We start from the raw sequence: 8,329 nt of genomic DNA, 5'->3' as shown, positions 1-8,329 counted from the left end.
AGACCTAGTGTTATTTGCTCAGTATCCTCTAGAGCCAAATAACAGGCCAAAAGCTGTTTTTCAAAAGGATTATAGCGCTCCCCAGTGTCAGGTAGTTTTCTAGTCCAGAACCTCAGGGCCACCCTCGTTCTTCCTTGTTTTCGCCACATACTCCAATTTGCATATTGTTCCTGAACAGTTACATGTAACTCAATGTCTCCCTCCTGCACTGGCCACAAGTCTAAAGCCTGTTGGATTGCTTCCTTTGCCAAATCAAAAGCACACTGCTGCTCTTCACCCCATAAAAACTCATGTTTCTACCTTGTCACTTTGTACAGAGGGGCCAAGATCTGACTCAAATGAAGGCTGTGTTGTCTCCAAGAACCAAACAATCCAATAAATCTCTGTGTCTCCTGCTTAGTGCGGGGTGTGACAAACTCGAGAATCTTTTGCTTTGTTTGTGGTAACACCTCTCTGTGTCCCTGATTCCACTGAATGCCTAGAAACTTCACATTATGAGATGGTCCTTGTGTCTTATCTGTGTTAATCATCCACCCTTTACTCTGCAAGAGTTCACTACTCTCTCCAACTGAATTTGTACCTGTTCTTCTGTTTCTCCCTGAATCATAACATTATCAATGTAATGGGTCAATTTCACACATGGAATGACAGATACTTCATCCAGGTGCTCTGCCACCAGCCGGTGACAGATAGTGGGACTATGTATGTACCCCTGTGGCAAAGATAACATTTAATATTTTCTTCCACAGTGGGAGAATGAAAATTGCTCTTGACATTCTGGCGCCATGGGTATAGAGAAGAACGCATTGGCAATGTCAATGGTGGCATACCATGTCCCTGTATGTTTCTGTATTTGTTCAATCAAAGTGATGGTGTCTGGGACCGCAGCTGTCAAAGGGGGTGTATGTTTATTCAGCTCGCGGTAATCAACTGTCATTCTGTACCGCCTGTCAGGTCATTTAACCAGCCAGAGGGGATTGTTCCATTCAGTAGTAGTTGGAGCTATTACACTGGCCTCAATCATATCTTTTATAGTTTCACTTATTTTATCATGCCCTCTGGGAATGCGGTACTGTTTTAAATGAATTACTCTATTTGCCAGGGGCACTTTCACTTGGGGAATTTTTAAATGGCCCACTTTCATGGCTGCCACTGAAATGTATCTTTTTGTTACAAACTGATAACAACTATCATCCAGCTACAAAGTAATTCCTTTCAAAATGTCAATTCCCAGTATGTATTTCAAAAGAGGCACAATCAGCATAGTATATTCTCTTTTTGCTGTTCCCCCTATTTTCATTTGTACTGTGGTTTGTACAGCGGGGTCTGCCTTCCCCCCAGCCCTGTGATGATGTAATGCGGTCTACTGACCTTCCTAGGGTTTCCATAAATCAAAGAGGCCTCCGCCCCAGTGTCAACTAAAGCTCAAACTTTTTGCACATTTTTGTGTTTCAATGTCTTTCTAAATCAACATGAGCTCTGTTATCTCTACGAGGCCAACTTTGTACTGGAGCTTCACCAACTTCCTAGTCTGATTTAAACCTGTCAACTTTTGTCCAAGTCAGGTCTGGATATATGCTTTCATATTTGCAAGCAGACTCGCCCCCGTCTCTGTTCTCAAAACTTAACCAGTCACTGTCCAGGTTTTCCTCTCCCTCTTTCTTTTCCTTCCCCTGATAACTCTGACTGGATCAGTGTTTCACCCTTGTTATCTTGCTTGTTTACCTTTCTGCTGCCTTCCTTTTGATCCAAGCCTCTTTTACGGTACATTTCCCACAATCTTTTGGTATCTATTCCATCAATCTGTTCTTTTTTTACACCATCTTTTAGTAGCATCGTAAACATGTCTTTCCTAGACACTCTGTTGTTATCTGTGCGCCCCTCAGACCTTGAAGATCTCTCAGGTTTATCCCACTGTCCTATATCCCCTAACTCTCTGACAGCCTCTAGCACGTCTTTTGAAGCCTGCCCTGTCTGATTAATTAGGAGAGTCATGATCACTTGTTTGTAGGCTGGTGGAGCAAGGCGAATAATTTGGTTGCGCACTGAGACAGCGAGCGGTCCCTATAATAGATGGTGTGCATTGTTCAGGAAAATTGCAGTTTTCATACTTTTTTCTTTAAGTCTCTGCATTGCATCTCTTAAAGTATACCAGGGCTTATCATTAGGCGGCCAATCTGATTCTGTAGGGTACTTATGAGTGCAGCCTTCAGAGGCTAGCTGCAACAAAGTAATTTGGTGTGGACCCTGAACACTTCAAAACTGTTCCTATATGAGGGGATCTGTGCTTAGAGTGCAGAATTTAAAATAATCCCCTATATCAAGTATAACGCTCAAGGTGCCAAAATCGAACAGCCGCACCATCCAAGTAAGTACTGACTCTCTCGCCTGTAAGGAAATGCCTCTTTGGCATGGTTACCCCCTGACTTTTTGCCTTTGCTGATGCTATGTTTTGAATTGAAAGTGTGCTGAGGCCTGCTAACCAGGCCCCAGCACCAGTGTTCTTTCCCTAACCTGTACTTTTGATTCCACAATTGGCACACCCTGGCATCCAGATAAGTCCCTTGTAACTGGTACCTCTGGTACCAAGGGCCCTGATGCCAGGGTAGGTCTCTAAGGGCTGCAGCATGCCTTATGCCACCCTAGAGACCCCTCACTCAGCACAGACACACTGCTTACCAGCTTGTGTGTGCTAGTGAGAACAAAATGAGTAAGTCGACATGGCACTCCCCTCAGGGTGCCATGCCAGCCTCTCACTGCCTATGCAGTATAGGTAAGACACCCCTCCAGCAGGCCTTACAGCCCTAAGGCAGGGTGCACTATACCATAGGTGAGGGCACCAGTGCATGAGCACTGTGCCCCTACAGTGTCTAAGCAAAACCTTAGACATTGTAAGTGCAGGGTAGCCATAAGAGTATATGGTCTGGGAGTCTGTTTTACACGAACTCCACAGCACCATAATGGCTACACTGAAAACTGGGAAGTTTGGTATCAAACTTCTCAGCACAATAAATACACACTGATGCCAGTGTACATTTTATTGTAAAATACACCACAGAGGGCACCTTAGAGGTGCCCCCTGAAACCTAACCGACTATCTGTGTAGGCTGACTGGTTCCAGCAGCCTGCCACACTAGAGACATGTTGCTGGCCCCATGGGGAGAGTGCCTTTGTCACTCTGAGGCCAGTAACAAAGCCTGCACTGGGTGGAGATGCTAACACCTCCCCCAGGCAGGAGCTGTAACACCTGGCGGTGAGCCTCAAAGGCTCACCCCTTTGTCACAGCACCGCAGGACACTCCAGCTTAGTGGAGTTGCCCGCCCCCTCCGGCCACGGCCCCCACTTTTGGTGGCAAGGCTGGAGGAAACAAAGAAAACAACAAGGAGGAGTCACTGGCCAGTCAGGACAGCCCCTAAGGTGTCCTGAGCTGAAGTGACTCTAACTTTTAGAAATCCTCCATCTTGCAGATGGAGGATTCCCCCAATAGGATTAGGGATGTGACCCCCTCCCCTTGGGAGGAGGCACAAAGAGGGTGTACTCACCCTCAGGGCTAGTAGCCATTGGCTACTAACCCCCCAGACCTAAACACGCCCTTAAATTTAGTATTTAAGGGCTCCCCTGAACCTAGAAAAAGAGATTCCTGCAACTTACCTGAAGAAGAAGACTGCTGAGCTGAAAAACCCCTGCAGAGGAAGAACAGAAGACACCAACTGCTTTGGCCCCAGTCCTACCGGCCTGTCTCCTGCCTTCCAAAGAAACCTGCTCCAGCGACGCTTTCCAAGGGACCAGCGACCTCTGAATCCTCTGAGGACTGCCCGACTTCGAGAAAGACAAGAAACTCCCGAGGACAGCGGCCCTGCTCCAAAAGAACTGCAACTTTGTTTCAAGTAGCAGATTTAAAGACCCCTGCAACTCCCCGCAAGAAGCGTGAGACTTGCAACACTGCACCCGGCGACCCCGACTCGACTGGTGGAGAAACAACGCTTCAGGGAGGACCCTCCGGCGACTCTACGACTGTGAGTAACCAAAGTTGTCCCCCCTGAGCCCCCACAGCGACACCTGCAGAGGGAATCCCCAGGCGCCCCCTGACCGCGACTGTCTGAACTCCATTTCCCGACGGCTGGAAAAGACCCTGCACCCGCAGCCCCCAGCACCTGAAGGATCGGAACTTCTGTGCAGGAGTGACCCCCAGGAGGCCCTCTCCCTTGCCCAGGTGGTGGCTACCCCGAGGAGCCCCCCCCCTTGCCTGCCTGCATCGCTGATGAGACCCCTTGGTCTCTCATTGAAAACCATTACAAACCCGACGCATGTTTGCACACTGCACCCGGCCGCCCCCGCGCTGCTGAGGGTGTACCTTCTGTGCTGACTTGTGTCCCCCCCAGTGCCCTACAAAACCCCCCTGGTCTGCCCTCCGAAGACGCGGGTACTTACCTGCTGGCAGACTGGAACCGGGGCACCCCCTTCTCTCCATTGAAGCCTATGTGTTTTGGGCACCTCTTTGACCTCTACACCTGACCGGCCCTGAGCTGCTGGTGTGGGAACTTTGGGGTTGCTCTGAACCCCCAACGGTGGGCTACCTTGGACCCAAACCTGAGACTTGTAAGTGATTTACTTACTTGACAAAACTAACAAAACTTACCTCCCCTAGGAACTGTGAAAATTGTAGTGTCCACTTTTAAAACAGCTTATTGTGTTTTATGTAAAAAGTATACATGCTAATGAAATGATTCAAAGTTCCTAGAGTACTTACCTGCAATACCTTTCAAATGAGATATTACATGTAAAATTTGAACCTGTGGTTCTTAAAATAAACTAAGAAAATATATTTTTCTATAACAAAACCTAATGGCTGGATTTGTCTCTGAGTGTGTGTACCTCATTTATTGTCTATGTGTATGTACAACAAATGCTTAACACTACTCCTTGGATAAGCCTATTGCTCGACCACACTACCACAAAATAGAGCATTAGTATTATCTCTTTTTGCCACTATCTTACCTCTAAGGGGAACCCTTGGACTCTGTGCATACTATTCCTTACTTTGAAATAGTGCATACAGAGCCAACTTCCTACATTGGTGGATCAGCGGTGGGGTACAAGACTTTGCATTTGCTGGACTACTCAGCCAATACCTGATCACACGACAAATTCCAAAAATTGTCATTAGAAATTGATCTTTGCAATTTGAAATTTTTCTAAATTCTTTAAAGTCCTGCTAGGGCCTTGTGTTAGTCCCTGTTAGCATTCCTTTTAGAGTTTAAAAGTTTGGTAAAAGTTTGAATTAGATTCTAGAACCAGTTTTAGTTTCTTAAAAAGTATTCCAACTTTTAGAAGCATAATGTCTAGCACAGATGTGAATGTGGTGGAACTCGACACCACACCTTACCTCCATCTACAGATGAGAGAGCTAAGGTCACTCTGTAAAATAAAGAAAATAACAATGGGCTCTAGACCTACCAAACAACAGCTCCAGGAGCTGTTGGCAGAGTATGAAAGAGCCAACCCCTCTGTGGATGGCAACACAGAGGATGAGGATAGTGACTTGGAGGAAGATTCCCCCCTACCAGTCCTATCTAGGGAGGACAGGGCCTCTCAAGCCCTGACTCCACAAATACTAGTCAGAGATGCTGGTTCCCTCACAGGAGGGACCAACTTCTCTGAAATCACTGAGGATAACTCCAGTGAAGAGGACATCCAGTTAGCCAGGATGGCCAAAAGATTGGCTTTGGAAAGACAGATCCTGGCCATAGAAAGGGAAAGACAAGAGATGGGCCTAGGACCAATCAATGGTGGCAGCAACATAAATAGGGTCAGAGATTCTCCTGACATGTTGAAAATCCCCAAAGGGATTGTAACAAAATATGAAGATGGTGATGACATCACCAAATGGTTCACAGCTTTTGAGAGGGCTTGTGTAACCAGAAAAGTGAACAAATCTCACTGGGGTGCTCTCCTTTGGGAAATGTTCACAGGAAAGTGTAGGGATAGACTCCTCACACTCTCTGGAAAAGATGCAGAATCTTATGACCTCATGAAGGGTACCCTGATTGAGGGCTTTGGATTCTCCACTGAGGAGTATAGGATTAGATTCAGGGGGGCTCAAAAATCCTCGAGCCAGACCTGGGTTGACTTTGTAGACTACTCAGTAAAAACACTAGATGGTTGGATTCAAGGCAGTGGTGTAAGTAATTATGATGGGCTGTACAATTTATTTGTGAAAGAACACCTGTTAAGTAATTGTTTCAATGATAAACTGCATCAGCATCTGGTGGACATAGGACCAATTTCTCCCCAAGAATTGGGAAAGAAGGCGGACCATTGGGTCAAGACTAGGGTGTCCAAAACTTCCACAGGGGGTGACCAAAAGAAAGGGGTCACAAAACCTCCCCAGGGGAAAGGTGGTGAGACAGCCAAAAACAAAAATAGTAAAGAGTCTTCTACAGGCCCCCAAAAACCTGCACAGGGGGTGGGCCCAGAGCCTCTTCACAAAACAATTCTGGGTACAAGGGTAAAAACTTTGATCCCAAAAAGGCCTGGTGTCGTAGCTGTAGTCAGTCTGGACACCAAACTGGAGACAAGGCCTGTCCCAAGAAAGATACCACTTCTAACTCCCATCCAGCTAAAACTGGAATGGCCAGTCTCCAAGTGGGATCAACAGTGTGCCCAGAGCAAATCAGGTGTCACACTGAAGCTACATTAGTCTCTGAGGGTGGGGTGGATTTAGCCACACTGGCTGCCTGGCCCCCTAACATGCAAAAATACAGGCAGCAGCTCTTAATTAATGGGACAAGTGTAGAGGGCCTGAGGGATACAGGTGCCAGTGTCACCATGGTGACAGAGAAACTGGTTTCCCCTGGCCAATACCTGACTGGACAAACCTATCCAGTCACCAATGCTGACAATCAAACTAAAGTACATCCCATGGCAATGGTGACTTTAGAGTGGGGAGGGGTCAATGGCCTGAAACAGGTGGTGGTCTCCTCAAATATCCCAGTAGACTGTTTGCTTGGAAATGACCTGGAGTCCTCAGCATGGGCTGAGGTAGAACTGAAAACCCATGCAGCCATGCTGGGTATCCCTGAACTGGTGTGTGTCAAGACGAGGGCACAGTGCAAGGCTCAGGGTGAAAAAGTAGAGCTGGAGTCTGGAAGAATGGCCCAGCCTACCAAGAGAAAAGGAAAGTCAGCTGGGAAACCAGCTGCAACACAACAAGAAAAAGAGAACCTCTCTTCTCAGGAAGAAGTTCTGCCCTCTGAGGGAACTTAGCCTATGGAGCTGGAACCTTATCAGGTTGAGCTCTTGGGCCCAGGGGGACCCTCAAGGGAAGATTTGTGTAAGGGACAAGAAACCTGTCCCTCTCTTGAAGGCCTTAGGCAGCAAGCTGCTGAAGAGTCCAAAGGCAAGAAAAATGGAACACATAGGGTCTATTGGGAAGATGGACTCCTGTACACTGAGGCAAGAGATCCCAAACCTGGTGCCACTAGGAGAGTGGTAGTGCCTCAGGGTTTCAGAGAGTTTATTCTGACCTTAGCCCATGATATTCCCCTTGCTGGGCATTTGGGACAAACCAAGACGTGGGAGAGGTTAGTCAACCACTTCTACTGGCCCAATATGTCCCAGAAGGTTAAGGAGTTTTGCCTCTCCTGCCCCACCTGTCAAGCCAGTGGTAAGACAGGTGGGCATCCAAAGGCCCCCCTCATTCCACTTCCAGTGGTGGGGGTCCCCTTTGAAAGAGTGGGTGTGGACATAGTTGGTCCACTAGAACCTCCCACAGCCTCAGGAAATATGTACATCCTAGTAGTAGTGGATCATGCTACTAGGTATCCTGAAGCTATTCCCCTTAGGTCGACTACTGCCCCTGCAGTAGCCAAGGCCCTCATTGGTATCTTTACCAGAGTGGGCTTCCCTAAGGAGGTGGTGTCTGACAGAGGTACCAACTTCATGTCAGCATACCTAAAACACATGTGGAATGAGTGTGGACTGACTTATAAGTTCAGCTACACCATATCATCCACAAACTAATGGCCTTGTTGAGAGATTCAACAAGACATTAAAGGGCATGATCAAGGGGCTCCCAGAGAAACTCAAAAGGAGATGGGATGTCCTCTTGCCATGTCTGTTTTTCGCTTACAGAGAGGTGCCTCAGAAGGGAGTAGGATTCTCACCCTTTGAACTTCTGTTTGGCCACCCTGTAAGGGGACCACTTGCTCTTGTTAAAGAAGGCTGGGAGAGACCTCTTCATGAGCCTAAACAAGACATAGGGGGTCATTCTGACCCTGGCGGCCGGTGGCCGCCAGGGCCACCGACCACGGGAGCACCGCCAACAGGC

The sequence above is a fragment of the Pleurodeles waltl genome, chromosome 3_1 (assembly GCF_031143425.1).
Source record: "Pleurodeles waltl isolate 20211129_DDA chromosome 3_1, aPleWal1.hap1.20221129, whole genome shotgun sequence".
Classification (NCBI taxonomy): domain Eukaryota; kingdom Metazoa; phylum Chordata; class Amphibia; order Caudata; family Salamandridae; genus Pleurodeles; species Pleurodeles waltl.
Note: the sequence above shows the minus strand (reverse complement) of the source record.